Source organism: Brachionichthys hirsutus, chromosome 12 (assembly GCF_040956055.1).
Source record: "Brachionichthys hirsutus isolate HB-005 chromosome 12, CSIRO-AGI_Bhir_v1, whole genome shotgun sequence".
NCBI classification, from domain to species: domain Eukaryota; kingdom Metazoa; phylum Chordata; class Actinopteri; order Lophiiformes; family Brachionichthyidae; genus Brachionichthys; species Brachionichthys hirsutus.
Window position 1 is genome coordinate 5,994,445 of NC_090908.1, and position 20,837 is coordinate 6,015,281.

Consider the following 20,837-nt stretch of genomic DNA (forward strand, 5'->3'; position numbering starts at 1 on the left):
GTGTTCCAAAGTGTGGGGGCAGCAATGGAGAAGGCTCTGTCATCCCAGGTTCGGAGCTTGGTCCTACAGGGGAGGGAAAGGAGGTTGGCGTCTGCGGAGCCGAGGGAACGAGATGGGGTGTGGTGATGGAGCAGATCTGTGAGGTAGGGGGGGCAGATTATGGAGAGCTTTGAAAGTGATGAGGAGGACTTTGAACTGTATGCGTTGGGGGACCGGGAGCCAATGAAGGTTTTTAAGGACCGGGGTGATGTGTTCACGGGAGCGGGTGTGGGTGAGGAGGCGAGCAGCGGAGTTTTGAATGTATTGCAGATCAGTTCAGTTTCAGTTCAGTATCAGTTTTACATTCAGCTCAGGATGATTTTTTGTCACCTTTTTTTTTATATCACTCCAATTTCCTTTTACAATGACATGTAGAGCTGACCTACTTCCTGAATTTTCTCAGATAATAATAATAAAAAACAATAGGTTCCTTGAACTTCGTTCTCGGAACCTAATAATTTTGCATACAAACAATTATTCAAGATCTCAACATGATCTTGGCTATATATAAATGATAAGGCTTGTCTGCAGAATATGATCCCCACATCCCACTGCTTTCCCAGCCTGTGTGAGAGATGAAAGCAGCCCTGTTTCTGTGAAATGCTTTAGCAGCTCTGTTCCTGCCAGCCAAACGACTTTTACGAACTTTCAGGGGCATGGGAAAATACAGTCATAAATAAAATATAGAGCCTTGAATAATTAAGGTGAGCATTGTGATTGACATAAGGGTGAGAGTACCTGATTATGCCTCTGCACTGTGTAAATTGAATTGCAGCAAATCAAAACATCATTGTGAATGGAGAGCTCCCTCATTCACGCGTGTAGGCTAAGACATATTGTGATCACTGCTTGTACTAACAGAGACTGTCAGGATGCTGGTTGCCTTCTCAGAGTTTACATTTAAATTTAATTAAAATACTCATGCCGTCTGGTGTGAAAAAATTGAATCAAATCAGAGTAAAAAGACTTCACAAGCTCTCAACTAGAACAACAGCACAATGACCACAAAGACAGGCAGTTATTTCCAACTGTTCACCCCTTAATATGATTCTAAATCTCAAACAGCTGCAGCTGTACATGCAGTATTGGATTAATGGAGTCAGTATTCTCCTATTGTTCTATGAAGAGGAATAACAGATCAATGATTTCCAGCACTCGGCTGTACTGTAGCAGCAGGAGCGAGGCTGCAGCAGGAGGCATCACCGAGCTGCAGCTCCTCCGTGTGCTGAGCGCTTAGCAGTGGGCTCAGCCACCCCTCCTCATCCCCTCTTTCATGTATGTAGAGCAGATCCGTCTGTAGCCTCAGGCAAGTGTAAGTTAACAAATGTGCAGAGAACACATGAAGTCTTATTTGCATAAATGTGTGGATGCCACTGCGTGTCCTTAAATTGATTCCTTTGTGCTAAATTGTTGAATTTGACAATTAATGTTAATTGCTTGCAGAATTTATCCATCTGATCTTTACTGCAAATTAAGTTTTGTTTGGGTGTTATTTCACTGATTTTTAGATCTGTTACTTATTGATCACATTTGCACATGGATTTTTTCTGTTGAGAAAATAACAGCTTCCTAGTGCTTCCTTTTCAGGCTTGCACACTTTTATTAATACTCTCATAATATTAATCATCCATTGCATTTATTGATGTTTTCTGTGTGGTCTGTGTGGACAGGATGCAAATGACAATTTATTTAAGTATTTACTTCTTCCTACTCCCTTTCGCTCACGTAAATTGCATAGTTAGTGCATTATGGTTCTTATTTATTGTTTGAGTTATTGTTAATTAATATTACATGTGCTGCGTGTGTGTGTGAATATGTCTTTGCATATGTGTGTACAGTATATATGTGTATTTATGTTTATGTATATGTGTGCGCATGTATTTGGCATTGTTTTATCATTTTATTCTTGGTTGTTTACGTGGTCGAAATAAATAAATAAATAAATAAATAAATAAATTGTGTTATTCCTGAACATAATCGTATCTCACTCAGATTAAGGCAGGTGCTGGTCTATTCTCAGTGGCAAGGATCCTCCAGTGAAATTCATTTATAGCGTTATAATCATTCAGGCCAGAGACTCTCCTCAGGGGGACCAGCTGAGACCAAGCCACTTCCTCCATATCTATCTGTCTGGAATTCTCTCTTGTTCAAGGTTGCTGTGCATGGTGTGGTGTGACCAGGGCCGGCCCTAGCCATTTTGGTGCCCTAGGCGAGATTATGATTTTGCGCCCCCCCCCCCATAACGGCAAACATAATATATTTAAAACATTAATAACAACAGCCACATGACGGACCTTAAAAATTTAATTATTCTTCAAAACAACTAGCACACGCTATACAATACAAATAATAATTAAATAATAATAATAATAAAATAAAATAAAATAAAATAAATAAACAGAAATAAAACAGGGTTACTGTTCAGATTAAGAGGAAATTAAAAGTCCTGACAGCTTCCACACAAACAATGCAAAACAGATACATAGCAAATAATTTTGCCATGATAGCTTACATTTAAATTTTTACACATCTGAACTTGATGGTATCATCAAATTATACCTGTCTTGAAACCTCATGATTTATGCTTATTAAAGCAAGTCCATTGAGACGCTCTTGTGACATCGTGGATCTCAGGTAAGTTTTTATAAGCTTTAGTTTGGAGAAGCTCCTCTCTGCAGCAGCAACTGTCACTGGAATAGTGAGAGCAATTCTCACGGCCACCCACATGTTAGGATAAATCTCCTTCAGTTTCTTCTCCTGTATGAAACTGAGAAGTTCCAAGGAGGTAATTTTGGGTTTTGGCAAATCTGGGAATGATTGCAACTCCAGTGCCAGTTCCTGTTCATCCAGGTCGGACTACCCATTACAGCTCAGGGCACTGCTCAGGCTTTCACACGGCTTTTCCAGCTCTTCCTTGGGCAGCTGAGGGAAGTTGACAAGCACACTGAACCTTTTATCGACTTCACCCATTGTCTGTGATCTTTCCCTTAGTGACACAATGCAGACATCTACCACCATATTGAAAAAGCAAATCTCCATTTTCCTCAGTGCATCAGTCAGTTCCTCATCAGGAGCCTCATAGGAGAACTGTCTCTTAGTTTTGCGTCTCTTCTGCTTAACATCTCTTCAACGTTCATCTCCTCACACATTTCTTTGGCAGATGCTTGTGCAGAAGCAAATCCAGTGTCTCTGTGGTTGGTAAGAGAGGCTTCAGTTTTCTCCAGATCAACTGCAACATCCATCTGCATTGTCTCAGACTGCAATAACTTGTTGACATGCTGAATTTTTGTCAGGATGTCATCCCATATCACAGTACAGACAGAGAAACGGTATGATGCAACCTCTTCAGCTAAAGACTGTGCCTCAATTTTTATCACCGGATCTGTGGTGTGGTCTCTCACTTCCAAAAGTGCATCTCTGACTTTTGCAGCCTGGTATCTCACAGCCTGTACACTGTTGATCCGACTTTCCCACCTAGTATCTGACCAGGATTTCAGTGTTGTGTGGACATGTGTTTTTAAGATGGACCATCTCTGAGTGGAGGCAGAAAATAGTGTGAAAAGCTTCTGCAGGTAGCCAAAGTAACCACTGGCATCTGCAGAGCTTTTTGCCGCATCAGCTACCACCAGATTTACTGTGTGTGCACTGCGTGGCACAAACTAGAAAGACAATCAGAGATTGCAGACCCTCGCCTCCAAAAGACTATTGGATCTTGTGAGACAGTAAACAGGGCTTCCGGATCAGAGGGGCCAAACCTGCTCTAGCTTGCTGCTCCGGAACGTACTACAAGACTCCTTCTGGACTCTTTTTCCCATCATGCCATTCGTGTCCCTCCCTCTTAAAGTGGCAGTTTACAGCACAGGCACAATTCCAGATGAAAAATAAATCTAGAATCTGGATCCAGATCCGGATCAACGCCATTCTCGGGGAGGACCGAGCCACGGACAGAACCTTGCTTGTGTAAAATTCTCAAGTCGATTGGGTTACTAGTTTTTGAGTTATGCGCTCGGACAGACAAACAAACAAACAAGCAAACAAACAGACAAACAAACGGACCCAATTGCAATACCCTCGCCTCCCCTTCGGCGAGGGTAATAAAGCTCGATTTATTATGCTGTGTTCTTCTGGCATGTACGCACATCACTGAACAGAAAGAAGTAGAGAATATCTGTAAAGACAGATAAGCCACGGTATAATGGCGTTCTACCGTCGTATGGAGAGGGAAACTATTCCAGCTTCGACGCTGCACACGGAGATGACGCATTCAAAGGCGTCGGAGAACCATGGCGTGTTCACGAACATGGGACATGTGACAACTCACGTCAGAACGAACAATTATTGGCTGAAAACGCGTCTATGAGCCGTGCAACGCCAAACTAATAATATGGGCTTTCTAACATACGTTTATTAGTTTAATATTTTCCTTTTTTTTTATTTTTTATATATATATATATATGTTCGAGGCTTGGAGTGGCGCCCCCTCCAGCAGGTGGCGCCCTAGGCAATCGCCTAGCTCGCCTATGCCCGGTGTGACACCGGTGATGGATGTCCTTGAATACAATTTGAGATTGGCGAAATCACCCAGAATCTTTTGTTGTTTTGGGGTGTACTCTGTGATTCCATCAGTTGGTTTCACTAGGATACACCTTCTGTCACTCAGATGGGATCTGCTGCAAAAAGAAAAAATCTTAAATTATGAAAAGGAAATAATTAATTAATCTGCCGAGCCATCTGGGCTGTATAAATATGGCCTTCACCACTATCGAAAGCATTAGTAATCTGGTAGGCAGTCAGCCATATTGAATGACATATGCATTTGGCAGACATAGATAAAGAACAAGAAAGCAAATTTACCATCTATACCCACCCACCCTTGTTCCCACACACATACATTTGGCAGTCATTCAAAGAGTGTAATGTTTCCTCCTAGAAGAACTGTATTCCCTAAAAATATATTTATATGCAAATAAGACATTGATTAGTTATTTTTGCATATTCATTGGGAAAATCAAATACTACGGTAAGTGATGTTAATGTATATTAGAGAAGGGGAGACAAGGTTTCATTTTGACTATACTGAATACCAGAGTCGACCTTACATTTAAAGGTTAATTTGACAGTTTTTGACTATAACAGGGGTCGGGAACCTTTTTGACTAAGAGAGCCATGAAAGCAAAATATTTGGAAATTTATTTCAGTGAGAGCGATATAATATATTTTAAACGCGGATTCAACTAGTAATGAAACTAGTATAATAAGCCTCTGAACGTTACGGACTAACGTGAGCGGACCCCAGAAAGCAGAGAACAGAGATGGTGCGATGGTTGAATTTATCATTTACACCTGGAGCTGCACACAGGACGAGGGGCGGCTGGAGCCCAACGTAATAATACACAGCCGAGAGAAAAACCAAAAAGCAAGCGATGCCCTCTTGAAGCAAACGCAGGGCCCCGTCTTTTTCACACATTTATTCCAAAAGAAGGTCCCAGGTAAGAATACATTAAAATAGTAGTAATCTGGAATTAAGGTGGAGCCAAACAAAGTCCACTCTGCCACCGTGCACACAGCTGGCCATGCCCACCCCTAATGGCGGGATGACGGCCTACTTTTAAAGTGACAGCCCAGGCTCAGGGCGGAACCGTGACAGTGTGCTTCCACTCTTTGATTTTTCACAGCAAAATGCCAGCCGTGTAAAATGCCCCTGCAACACAAGCTCTACTAACAGACGGCGACTGGCTGGTGCCGCAAAGAAAACGGAACATAAGATCCAGACACAAGTGAACAAGTTACTTACAACAAAAAACACGACACACGACCTGGGCGCGCAAACCAGCTGCGGTCAGCACGGGCAAGGCGAGTAAAAAAAAATAAAAAAAAAAATATATATATATTTTTTTTATCTGAGCACGAGCCATGTGCGATCATCAAAAGAGCCATATATGGCTCGCGAGCCATAGGTTCCCGACCCCTGGACTATAGTGTGCAGAATGCATGTGAACTGATTCTGGTAATGATATTGATTAATTGATTTGGATTATCCATTTCCTAGCAAAACATTTTTTAAATATTTGTAATTTAGTGTTAATTTGCTAGATGCATAGCAGAACTAGAAAAAGACAATCAGAGATTGCAGACCCTCGCCTCCAATAGACTATTCGATCTTGTGAGACAGTAAACAGGGCTTCAGGATCAGAGGAGCCAAACCTGCGATAGCTTGCTGCTCCGGAACGGGAAAAGATACAACTACAACTGTAACATATATGACACTAGAATGAACTATGAGTGTGCACACCAAATTTGAAGTCTCTAGCTCCAAAATTGCCAAAAATGCAGATTTTCGAACGAAAATTAGCTCTCAGATCCGGATTGTGATCCGGATCCGGCCGAAATTAGTCATGGTCATAGATCTTTAAGGAGTACTTATGTGTGATTTTTTTCAGATCCGTACTGCCATGCGTTTTCAAGAAATTAAGAAAAATGTCAAAATGTGCCCTATCTTGCAATGTTAAAGAATCCTTTAGATAATTCTAGAATCTGGATCCAGATCCGGATCACCGCCATTCTCAGGGAGGACTGAGCCACAGACAGAACCTTGCTTGTGTAAAAATTTCAAGTCAATTGGGTTACTAGTTTTTGAGTTATGCACGCGGACAGACAAACAGACCCAATTGCAATACCCTCGCCTCCCCTTCGGCGAGGATAATGTGAAATAGTCATACTCAATACTCAGTTGTAGTTCACACATTCTACCAAACGTATCTTGTTTTGACCATGGATCCACAAATGCAACTGCAATGAGAATGCATTTCATAGAAAATGGTTCTGTTCTTTGTTTTAACCTTCTCAATCAATTCCACCTATTAGTCAGTAGATGTATGTTATAGTCAGACATTATATAAATGGCTATTGCATCTGAGCAGTCGTACACACTTATTTTCTGGTCTTAATTCTGTTGGGCTCTAAGGCTAAGATCCTCTATAAGGCAAAGTGACACTTGGTACATGTTCGGTGTGTCGGTGTGTGTGTTTTTTATTTTTATTTTATCTGCTATTGCTATTGCAGAAACGATTTTTGATAAGAAATACTGTCAATGTCAAAGTTAAAACAAAAGGCACACACTCTGATGATTCCTCTCCTGTTTCATCTTCGCTCATGCTCTGTAATCCAGGAAAAAGACAGGGTAATTTATTCAGTGTAATGCATTTGTTGTGGGAAGAGCATCTTATGTTTTACATTTTTATAAAATAAGATAATATGCTCATGAATGTTTAAAGCACAGGTGTCAAACTCGAGGCCCGGGGGCCAAATGTGGCCCGCCACGCCATTTCTTGTGGTGTGGCGTCCCTCTCAACTGTGAGATACCAGAGGAATGGAGGAGTGTGCTGGTGCCTATTTTCAAGAAGAAGGGAGACTTAAGGAGTTGTGGAAACTAAGGGGATAAAGGTAATGAGTCATACAATGAAGTTATGGGAAAAAGTGGTTTAGGTTAGACTAAAGTCAAAAGTAAGTATTTGTGACCACAGCAGGATGGCTTTATGCCAAGGAAGAGTACCACAGATGCAATGTTTACGTTGAGGCTAGCAATGGAGAAGTACAGGTCAGACGGAGCTGCATTGTGTCTTTGTAGATCTAGAGAAAGCCTATGACAGGGTGTCCAGAGAGGAACTGTGGTACTACATGAGGAAGTCTAGCGTGGCAGAGAAGTATGTCAGAGTAGTTCAGGACATGTATGACAGCAGTAAAGTGTGCAGTAGGTGTAATGGGAGTTTAGTGTAGAGGTGGGATTGGACCAGGGATCAGCTCTGAGCCCCTTTTTGTTTGGAATAGTGATGGATAGACTAACAGATGAGGTGAGACAAGAAGCTCCTTGGAATATGATGTTGGCAGATGACATTGTGATCTGCAGTGAGAGCAGGTAGAGGATAATTTAGAGAAGTGAAGGTCTGCTCTAGAAAAGAAAGGAATGAAGGTGAACAGGAGAAAAACAGAGTATATGTGTGTAAATGAGAAGGTTCCAGGAGGAACAGTGAAGTTACAAGGAATAGATGTAAAGAAGGTAGAGGACTTCAGGTACCTCGGGTCAACGGTGCAGAGTGACGGAGAATAGAAAGCCTTTATAGAATAGAATGTGGAAAGGAAGTGAAGAATCATGTGCAGGCAGGCAGGAACAGGTGGAGAAAAGTATCAGGTGTGCTCTGTGATAGGAGAGTGTCAGCGAGGATGAAAGGAAAGGTCTACAAGACAGTGGTGAGGCCAGCCATGATGTACAACTTAGAGACAGTGGCTCTGAGGAGATGAGGTCAGAGAGGAGAGACTTGGATGGTTTGGACATGTCAAGAGGAGAGATGGGGACTATATCGGTAGAAGGATGTTGAGGATGGAACTGCCAGGGAACAGAATATACATGGATGTAGTGAGAGAGGACATGAGAGTGGCTGGTGTTGGGGAGGACGATGCAAAGGACAGGATGAAGTGGAGAACATTGATTTGCTGTGGCGACATCTCACTGGAAAAGCCGAAAGGACAGTAGTAGTAGTAATTGTAATTCCTTAACAGAACAATCAGCATTCGTTAGCAGAATTATTTGTTTTTTGTTTTGTAAGTAGTGATTTGATTTTTTCATTTCACTTCTGATGTATAATAAATACTCAATATACAAATTAAAATACACGTAATTGTATAGAATAATTGTATTCATTCATTCTTAATTGTCGAAGACTCCTTAGACAGTTCCCTCCAAGAGAACTGCAGATGTTTTTGGCAAGTTAGAATTACTAGAGTGAACAAGCTGTCTGCAGAAGGGCTGTGATTGTAAGTTTTTCTCTGGAAGTGCAGGGCCCTTAATGTTGTCAAGCTGTCCTACTGAATTCAGAAATTATATAATGGCTCTCTGATCTCACAAGCTGAGGTCACATTAACACCATTGAGCAACTTTCTGGCATAGAAAATGTTGCGATCACTCTCTGTCCTCTCCAGTTCCACTCACTCTCACCCCCTCTCTTTTACTATTCCCCTATGAATCAATCCCCCTCCTCTCTGCATCTCTGTGGTCTCCCACCCACCCCCCTTTGTCACTGCCCTGCATCTCCCATATGCCCCCCATTCCATTTCTTTAACATTCGGTCTCTCTGACCCCCCCCCTTCCACTCTACCTCTGCCTCTCCCTCCCTTTCCCCTACTCATGTTGGTAAAAATATCTGCAGACAGCAGGAGCAGAGGCACGCCTGACTCTCTCTCTCTCTAGCAGACATCCCACCCATGTGATCTCACATGCTGCTTCTGCTCTGCTCCACTGTGTACCAGTCGGGCTCTTGCCTTTCAGCCGGCTACAGCTAATGAGCCTTTGTGTGGCCAAAGAGAGGGAGAGAAAGGGAGAAAGAGAGAGAGGAGCACAGTGACAGACAGAGAGTTCAAATGAGAAAGACTGTCATCTTGCAACATCAAACATACGGTACCGACAGTGCAGTCAGAGCTGGAAAATTACAATTCTCCCTGCACCCTTTTTTTCTGAAGCCCGTGGAGCTCAGGGCTGCAAGATAGTGGACTGAAACAAAATGGGAACCTCTTCATTCATTATGTTTCACCTTTTTTAAAGGTGGCTGTGAGAAGAGGTGAAAGGAGTCACAGAATTGCCACCGGATACAGGTCAGTTGTTCCTGCAAGGCCGGCAGCCACAAAGAAGTGCAGTCTGGTCATTGTAGGATTGATGTGTCATGACTTGCTCCAGATGCCATAGGCTTGTTGGCTTCACTTGGGATGAATGCTTTGAGCCTTGTGATGATATTAATTCTTTATAATTGTGGGAACCTTGTAAATGATGAGAGGGAATAGAATTGTATTCAGAATGCAAGTGTGCTTCTGTGCCTTGAGCGCTGTTGATTAAGGACAAGTGTTGGTTTCATCCTTTGATGAGTGCTAAGGAGGCGCTTTCTGAGCCAGCTTTTGCGACATTATTTTGTCTTACATTTTCTCCCATGTAGCACAGTGTTTGCTTCTCTGCTGAAATTAATGGTAAAGCAACTGCGGAAACAAAGAAAGAGGTATTAGAGAGGGGCAGGAATCTCTGGTTCTTTATTCAGCCTTGATGAAAGAGGTTCACTCTGGATTACACACAGCTCTCTTACGATTTATGCCAATGTTGTGTCGAGATTTTAAATTATAATTCTGTCTAACACTGATGCTTTCCTGAGGATGCCACACAGCAGACATGGTCATATGAGAAAGGGCTAGTTGAGGCAGTACATTAAAATCTCCATTTAGCGTCAAAGCCGAGCGCAGCATCAGCTGAAGGCTAAGCATACAACGAGGTTTCTAAAAATTAATTCATTAATTAATCATAAATCTAATTAGGACCCTCGCTAGGAAATTGACTAAAATTACAGTGGTGATTTCTGATGGAAATATCTGTTTGTTTTTCATCGAATGAACGCATGCACGCACGCACACCTACACACACACACAATATTTTTCACAAGACAAATGCATTTCAGTGCTTCATAATTGTAAGAGTATAGGAACTATTGGTTGTAGATTGATAGTTTCCTGTCATTGTTCTCAGGTGCTAACGTCTATAATTACTCTCATTCAGCATATAGCCTCTTGCACATTTCAACTACAATTGAATATAAATTATTTCTGAATATAACTCTTTACACTGAGGTTACCCTGACAGACTCTTCCCTGCAGTTTCTCCAAGATGGATGATGCCTCACATCCCTTAGTTGTAGGTAGAGTTGTTGACTCTAGAATTTCTCCAAATGGTAATTTCACTCAACAAACACATCCTCCTGTGGACAGTGCCCCTCTTGCTGACAGCGTTAGTCCTCTGTAGGTTGCACCTTTCTCTCAGGCAGAATTTGCATCTGTAATGACTCTGTCACAAAGCCCAGATGAAAAATTGTGGCTGTCTGTGAATGGAACGCACCCTCAAGCTGCACTGGCAGATTGACAGAGTGGGACTGGTTGAAGATGCATGCTGTCTTTACTGATTCCAATTTTCAAGAACAAAAGTGGTGAGGGAAAGCTGGCAGCCACAGTAACCTTTGCCATGCTACAGCAGCATTGCTTGATTTATTGGGATTATTTAGAAATTCTAGCTATTTCTCAAATGCTGCAACATTACAATGCATAACAAAATAATGAGGTTAAAGCTCTACTAATACAGAATGTACTGTATGTATATGGGGATGGGGCTCGGTGGGTTGGGAATGAGGTTGGGAAGCGGAGGGTCACCGGCTCAAGTCCCAGCCCAGACAGAAATACAGAGTGAGGACTGGTGACTGTTGAGGTGCCCTTGAGCAAGGCACCAACCGCTCTGGGTGCGCCGATCATGGCATGAGCCTCACCTTATCCCCTCTGCAAGCTATAACGGCATGCATGTTATGGCATGCCGTTCAGGAACTTATTATATATATATATCAAAAGTGAGGTCTGAGAATATGGACCGAACTCCGGAATATATATATGAAAACTTTGAGAATATGGACCGAACTCCGGAATATATATTTTGATATATATATTCAGACATTTCCATATATATATTCAGACATTTTCATATATATATTCAGACATTTTGATATATATATATTCAGACATTTTCATATATATATTCAGACATTTTGATATATGTATTCAGACATTTTCATATATATATTCAGACATTTCAATATATATATTCAGACATTTCGGCGCACGGGAGTACATATGAAAACCGCGGTGTAGTGGTTAGGGTTCCGTGCTCTCACCCCCGCGGTCTGGGGTTGATTCCTTTTTGGGGAGCTAGACCGGGTGTCTTGTGTCAGCTCTAAATCGAGTGCCCGCAATCCTCCATGAGGAGATATTGAACGCCCTGGTGAATGTGGACTGGTAACTGGATTCAATACTGTTCTACAGATGAAGAGCTCTTTCTAACCGTAGTAAAATCGACAACGAGCTAGAAGCTCATTTTAATCAGAACGAGTCGTCCTCAGGGTTGGACACATGACAGTGGTCTCTGTGCAGACAGCTGAGATTTAGGGACCGTCTACAAAGTGCAACGCTGTAAGGGGTTGCTCCAAACATATCCAATATAACTTCACTATTATACAGTATAGTGATACCAAAATCCCTTCACACATCAATGCTCATGTGCTACAACACTTATTTTGGAAAAATGTGCTTCTACATAAAAAAATAAAATTCAATTATATCCGTTTTAATGCGGGGTTGCACTTTGTAGACCCTGATCACTCTTCAATTGCATCTTAAGTATCACACGATGAAAAGAGAGAATCAACTCTTCATCTGTAGAACAGTACTGAATCCACTTACCAGTCCACATTCGCCAGGGCGTTCGTTATCTCCTCATGGAGGATTGCGGGCACTCGATTTAGAGCTGACTCTATTAATGACACAAGATCGATCTGGCCCCCGGACCGGGAATCGAACCCGGACCACGGGGGCGAGAGCGCGGAACCATACCCACTACACCGCGGTTTTCATATATATACTCCCGTGCACCGAAATGTCTGAATATATATATTGAAATGTCTGAATATATATATCAAAATATATATTCCGGAGTTCGGTCCATATTCTCATAGTTTTCATATATATATTACGGAGTTCGGTCTATATTCTCAGACTTCCATCCATCCATTGTCTTCCGCTTATCCGGGGCCGGGTCGCGGGGGCAGCAGCCTAAGCAGGGAAACCCAGACTTCCCTCTCCCCGGCCACTCTTCCGGGGGGATCCCGAGGCGTTCCCAGGCCAGCTGAGAGACATAGTCTCTCCAGCGTGTCCTGGGTCTTCCCCGTGGTCTCCTCCCGGAGGGACGTGCCCTGAAAAACTCACCAGGGAGGCATTCAGGAGGCATCCTAAATAGGTGCCCGAGCCACCTCATCTGGCCCCTCTCAACGCGGAGGAGCAGCGGCTCTACTCCGAGCTCCTCCCGGGTGACTGAGCTTCTCACCCTATCTCTAAGCCCAGCCACCCTACGGAGGAAGCTCATTTCAGCCGCTTGTACCCGCAATCTCGTTCTTTCGGTCACTACCCAAAGCTCGTGACCATAGGTGAGGGTAGGAACGAAGATCGACCGGTAAATCGAGAGCTTCGCCTTTCGACTCAGCTTTCTCTTCACCATGACGGATCTGTGCAGCGTCCGCATCACTGCAGACGCTGCACCGATCCGTCTGTCGATCTCTCACTCCATTCTTCCCTCACTCGTGAACAAGACCCCGAGGTACTTGAACTCTTCCACTTGGGGCAGGATCTCCTCCCCGACCTGGAGGGTGCACTCCACCCTTTTCCGGCTGAGAACCATGGCCTCGGACTTGGAGGTGCTGATTCTCATCCCGGCCGCTTCACATGCGGCTGCGAACTGATCCAGTGATAGCTGGAGGGCACGGACTGATGAAGCCAACAGGATCACATCGTCTGCAAAAAGAAGCGATCCAATCCTGAGGTCACCAAACCGAACCCCCTTAACGCCCTGGCTGCACCTAGAAATTATGTCCATAAAAGTTACGAACAGAATCGGTGACAAAGGGCAGCCCTGGCGGAGTTGAACCCGCACTGGAAATAGGTCCAACTTATTGCAAGCAACGCAGACCAAGCTCTGGCACCGGTCATATAGGGAGCGGACACCCCGTATGAGGGTGTCCGACACCCCATACTCCCGGAGCACTCCCCACAGGACTCCCCGAGTGACATGGTCGAATGCCTTCTCCTAATCCACAAAACACATGTGGACTGGTTGGGCAAACTCCCATGCACCCTCAAGGACCCTGCCGAGGGTGTAGAGCTGGTCCACAGTTACACGGCCAGGACGAAAACCACATTGCTCCTCCTGAATCCGAGGTTCGACTATCCGGCGGACCCTCCTCTCCAGTACCCCTGAATAGACCTTACCGGGGAGGCTGAGGAGTGTGATCCTTCTGTAGTTGGAACACACCCTCCGGTCCCCCTTCTTATAAAGAGGGACCACCACCCCGGTTTGCCAATCCAGAGGCACTGCCCCCGATGTCCATGCGATGTTGCAGAGTCGTGTCAACCATGACAGCCCTACAACATCCAGAGCCTTAAGGACTTCGGGCAGATCTCATCCACCCCTGGGGCCTTGCCACCGATGAGCTTTTTCACTACCTCGGCAACCTCAGTCCCAGAGGTGGAGGAGCCCACCCATGAGTCCCCATGCCCTGCTTCCTCACTGGAGGGCATGTTGGTGGGATTGAGGAGGTCTTCGAAGTAGTCCCTCCACCGATCTACGACGTCTCGAGTCGAGGTCAGCAGCGCACCATCCCCACCATACACAGTGTTGACCGTGCACTTCTTCCCCCTCCTGAGACGCCGGATGGTGGTCCAGAACCTCTTCGAAGCCGTCCGGAAGTCGTTTTCCATGGCCTCACCGAACTCCTCCCATGCCCGGGTTTTTGCCTCAGCAACTGCGGTAGCTGCGCCCCGCTTGGTCTGTCGGTACCTGTCAGCTGCTTCCGGAGTCCCACAGGCCAAAAGGGCCTGATAGGACTCCTTCTTCAGCTTGACAGCATCCCTCACCAACGGTGTCCACCAAGTGGTCTTGGGATTGCCGCCACGACAGGCACCGACCACCTTACGGCCACAGCACTGATCGGCCGCTTTAACAATGGAGGCACGAAACATGGTCCACTCAGACTCAATGTCCCCTGCCTCCCCCGGTACATGGTCGAAGCTCTCCCGGAGGTGGGAGTTAAAACTCCTTCTGACAGGAGATTCTGCCAGACATTCCCAACAGACCCTCACAATACGTTTGGGCCTGCCAGGTCTGTCCGGCATCCTCCCCCACCATCGGAGTTGGCTCACCACCAGGTGATGGTCGGTTGACAGCTCCGCCCCTCTCTTCAGTCCAAGACATGCGGCCGCAAGTCCGGTGAGACGACTACAAAGTCGATCATTTAACTGCGGCCTAGGGTGTCCTGGTGCCAAGTGCACATATGGACACCCTTATGCTTGAACATGGTGTTTGTTATGGACAAACTGTGACGAGCACAGAAGTCCAATAACAAAACACCACTCGGATTTCGATCAGGGGGGCCATTCCTCCCAATCACACCCCTCCAGGTCTCACTGTCATTGCCAACATGGGCATTGAATTCCCCCAACAGAACGAGGGAATCCCCAGAAGGAGCACTCTCCAGTACCCCCTCCAAGGACTCCAAAAACGGTGGATACTCTGAACTGCTGTTTGGACCATAGGCACAAACAACAGTCAGGATCCGTCCCCCCACCCGAAGGCGGAGGGAGGCTACCCTCTCGTTTATTGGAGTAAACTCCAACATACAGGCACTGAGCCGGGGGGCAATAAGTATTGCCACCCCTGCCCGGCGCCTCTCAGCAGTGGCAACTCCAGAGTGGAAGAGAGTCCAACCCCTCTCAAGAAGAGTGGTTCCGGAGCCCTTGCTGTGTGTCGAGGTGAGGCCAACTATATCCAGTCGGAACTTCTCAACCTCGCACACCAGCTCAGGCTCCTTCCCCGCCAGAGAGGTGAGAGGTGACGTCCCTAGAGCTAGTTTCTGGAGCCGAGGGTCGGACCGCCAAGGTCCCCGCCTTCGGCTGCCGCCCAGATCACATTGCACCCGACCCCTCTGGTCCCTCCTATGGGTGGTGAGCCCACGGGAAGAAGGTCCCACATTGCTTCTTCGGGCAATGCCCGACCGGGCTCCATGGGTGAAGACCCGGCCACCAGGCGCTCACCATCGTGCCCCGCCCCGAGGCCTGGCTCCAGGAGGGGGCCCCGGTGACCCGCGTCCGGGCGAGGGAAGCCCAGGACCATTATTCTCAGACTTTTCATATACCGTATTTTTTGGATTATACGTCGCTCCGGATTGTAGGTCGCACCAGCCAAAAAATGCATAATTAAGAAGAAAAAAACATATATAGGTCGCACTGGAGGATAAGTCGCATTTTTGGGGAAAATTTATTTGATAAAATCCAACACCAAACAACATATAGCACAAAGAACATGCTAACAAGTTTACCAAAATATCAGGTTTTACTCCGAATCACGAAATCCAAGGAAATCTTCATCCTCGGTGTCACTTTTGAACAACTCCCCCAACTCGGCAGGTAGACAAGACGCCGCTTCCTCTTCTACGTCGCTTACATCAGACTCGTCGTCAGTTGCAGTTCCAATTATTCCAGCCTTTCTGAATCCCGACAGGATGGTTACGGTTGTCACTGAAGCCCATGCTTTGTCGATCCATTCAATGACTTCCAGGAAAGTTGCATGGCGCATTCTCCCGGTTGCCGTGAAGCTGTGCTCTCCATCCGTCATCCACTGCTCCCACAGGTTACGCAAAACTGACTTAAAGCTCCTATTCACGGAGATATCAAGTGGCTGGAGTATTTTGGTTAAGCCTCCAGGGATGATGGCAGGTATGGAGTTGAAAACTTTTAATTTATTTTTTAACTGTGGTGTGATGTGCGCTCTCATGCTATCCATCACAAGCAGAGCTTTGCGTGCTCTAAAGAAGCCATCCGGTCGCTTATTGTAGCACTTTGTAAGCCACAAGTTCATCATTTCTTGATCAATCCACCCTTTCTCGTTCACGGCGACTTCAACTGAGGAGGATTGGATTTTTGGCATGGTTTTTTGTTTGAAAATGACCATCGGTGGCAGTTTTGATCCGTCTCCACAACATGCCAGCACCACTGTGAAGTGTGATCTCTCATGACCAGTTGTAACGATATTCACACTTTTTTGCCCTTTCTCTGCAACACTTCGGCCCATGGGGATGTCAAAAGTGAGGGCGACCTCGTCCATGTTAATAATATGATCCGGTGTCACGTTGTGATCACTTACATGCTTTTCAATGAACGCGCGGAAACTGTCAACCTTGGCTTGGAAGTCCGCTGGCAGTTTTTGGGACAGTGTCGTCCTTGCTCTGATAGAGAGGCGTTTGCGTTGCATGAAGCGGTAACACCAAGAAGGTCCTCCCGCAAAGCCGTTTATATTCACCTCCTTGGCAACCACCTGGGCGCGGAGACGCAACTGCACCGTTGACAAACCTCTCCCAGCAGCACGTTGTTCAAGCACCCATGCGTGAACTCGTTCCTCCAACTGCGGCCACCTAGCTTGTCGCCCGCGATTAGCTTTCTTTGTTTTCTTCATTTCAGTAAGCGTAACCTCCGCTTTTCGCCAGTCCCTTACAAGTTTTTCGCTCACTCCAAACTTTCTTTCTGCTGCTCGATTGCCGTTTTCGGCTCCATATTTCACTATCTGAAGCTTGTAAGCCGCGGAATATGACTTTCTTTTCGGCGACATTTTCATTCAGCCCTTCTAATTTGTGTTTTTAGATAACAGGTGTGACAGATAACTCTGAACCTCCAGAAACCGCGACAGATTCTGACGGGTCACAGAGTTCCCTGTAACACCTGTTATAGAAATGTGTAGGCTACTGTCTCTGCGCTCACAGATTTTGTAAAAAAAAGCATATATAAGTCGCTCCGATTTATAAGTCGCACCCCCGACCAAACTATGAAAAAAACCGCGACTTATAATCCGGAAAATACGGTATATATATATAGTGAGGTCCATATTCTCAGACCTCACTTTTGATATATATATATAATAAGTTCCTGAACGGCATGCCATAGCATGTATATATGCATGTATGAGTTGATTGTCAGAGGAGACGATAGTAAGGTGAAAAATAAAATGTATTTGTGTGTGTACCTGATATATTTCTTTCATATTTGGGTTTGACAGTCACAACGTAGTAGTTATTAGAGCTGTTTCCAATGCAATGGTGCTGCATTTTTCTGTAGCTGCCTGATTAGCTTGTTCTTTTTTATTTGTCTAATTGCATCATCAGTTAGGAAGAGCTAATGGCTTCTCTCAATTGACATTGAAGTGGTCCATAACACTTTTGACACAAAAAGCACGCACTATAGCCACAAACATTTAGCTGCACTTAAACAGTTACCAACAGAAGGGTGGTAGAGGCAAGCTATGGGCCCATTTTCACTATTATACTTGCAGTGTTATTAGGCCCGAGCGCCTATTCTAGGCGTAAGGGGCTATTGCTTTTGCAACGCAGAAGACGACAAGTTGAACCCTCGACAAAGTTGACGAGCACAGCTCGTCAACCCTCGGCATCCAACTTTGCCATGCTGTTGAGGACGACCAACACACCCACGCACACACACACCGACACTCAACAACACACACGCACACACACAGACATCGACAAACACAGTTGACGAGCGCAGCGAGTCAACTGTGTTTGTAACTGTCTTCCGATGGTTGACGAGCGCAGCGAGTCAACCATCGGGTGACCAACACACCCACGCCCACACCCACGACACTCAACAGCACACACACACACCCCGACACGAAACAACACACACATACAGACACACACAAACACGAGTTGACTCGCTGCGCTCGTCAACTCGTGTTTGTGTGTGTCTGTGTGCCCCCACAGACGCGTAGCCCTCGTCGAGACCATTCCGAAAATGTATTTTGTGTAAAAATCGCATACTCAGAAAAAAAGTTATATTGTTTTTGCAAAAATTCTTTCTTTTTCTTTTTCTTCTTTGTTCTGCTGTTTAAACGGCAATTTGACCCCCTGAACATGCTCGAAAACTCACCAAACTTTGAACCAAGCTCAGAACCGGCGAAAAATTAATTATTTTATGTGTTTTAAAATTGGGCATGAAAAAGTGGCGCGCTAGCGCCACCTACAAAAATCACAATGCATTGTGCCTATGGGGGGTCCGACGCCAACTTTGTCGGACAGCCACGAAATTCGGTACACACATGCGTCAAGTCAGGGCAAAAAAAAAAAAGTATTATGGCCACGCCCCCAGACACACAGGAAGGCGGCCATATTGGATATAATTTTAAAAACTGCTGAGTCAGCGTTTGCACACACACACACTCCAATCCAAACCAAATTTTAAACACTTATTGACCCTTCCTACCTGGACACTTTAAAAGGGAAACTTTGACAATCAGCCTTACAGCGCCCCCTAGAGAACGATAACAAAAATTGAATGGGAATTAAAAAAATACTTTGCCAGAAATGATTGAAACGTACCAGAAAAGTCCCTCATGTGGTCCCGATCAAAAAACACAATCGTAACCATGTTGTTGTTTTTACGCTGTTGCCATGGCGATGGCAACCCCTCCTATGGGGAGGGGTCCGACGCCAACTTTGTCGGACAGCCACGAAATTCGGTACAGACATGCGTCATGTCAGGGCAAAAAAAAAAAAGTATTATGGCCACGCCCCCAGACACACAGGAAGGCGGCCATATTGGATTGAAACTTAAAAACTCCTGATGGCCATATAATCCAAATAACGATTTGACTAAACTGTGAGCTACTAATGCAGCTAAAATCTAAACACTTGCGAAGCACTCAGGACAAAAGCGGCGTGCGTCGGCGGGTCAGCTCAACGGCCTGTCGGCCGGCGAGGGCCTACAACGCCGCTTGCGGCTTTAATTGTACTTGATTATTGAAGTAAGTCATAAGGTACATTATTTATGATGTCATAAATATAGATGTTTTGAAGTGACTGTAGCTACTTTCACCAGGGGCTTTCCTTTTCATTCTGAAGGAAGGGTCTGACCCAAAGAGGGTGTGTGTGTATGTGTGTGTAGATATACAGTATATATACAGTAGTCCCTCATTTTCCGCGGGGGTTACGTTCCAAAAACAACCCGCAATAAGTGAAATGCGCAATGTAGTAATTTTTATTTTTTTTACAATTATTATACATGTACATAAATGGTTTAAGGCTGTAAAACCCCTCACCACACACTTTATACACGTTTAACAGTCAGGCATTAATCTAAATAGATTGTTTCAGTATTATAGAATGAAACCAAAGATCAGAACCTGTTTTCAGAACTAAACATTTGTTGGAGAAATAAAAATATATAGTACGTACAGTAAACGTTTTCCTATTAATAATGTTAAGGCGTGCAGGTCGAGGAAAGAGCCGCTTGGAGTGCAAAAGAACAAATAATCTACTCGTGCTGTCTTTAGCCTCTCATGGGCTGCTTTATTGGATAGCTTAGCACAGCGGAACGGCAGCGCGGCTAGCCGGCTACATATATCAACAGGAAACGAAACCCAAAAGGGACGTGACGTTTATGCTCCTACAAAATAAAAGCCTCTTTTTACACAGAGAATAAGAGCGCTATGAAACAAACGCTTAACAAATAAACATGATAGCTTTTAGAAATAACGAATTTAATTTTAATGATCAACCTACGAGGTTGAACACATGAGAAATGATTAATAGCAACTCGCGCGTATTTCACAGTTCCTCCGACCGCGCCTCTTCGTCTTGCGCCGTTTCAAGGCGCGTTCAAGTGCAAAAAAAAAAACTGAAATTGCACTAAAAAACTCCGCAAAGCAGCGAAGTCGTAGAAAATGCACCGCATTATATCGAGGGACTACTGTATATATATGAGAGTCTTCCTTGCTGAGGGATATTGTTCTAGCTTGTGTTGGATGTGGATGCACATAGTTTCGTGGAAACCCATTTATTCGATGGTTGAGTTGACGAATGGACACTCTCTTGAGCTGCTGTTTTTGTGGTGGGTTCTGTATATGGTTTCTTTAACTTTAACTGTATTTCACCGCATGCCCTACAGCAGAGCGCTGTAGTTTGCATTTTATTGTCCGTTACTGTAGTAACGTCATAAATGAAGGAATCACTCCACGATATTCAGGTCGGGTTGGTTTATTCGTCACTCATCTCGACAGGCCAGTTACTCACTGCGTCATGGTTTTCTGCTTCCTGCATCCCAAACTCGTCCCCTTGGTCCAC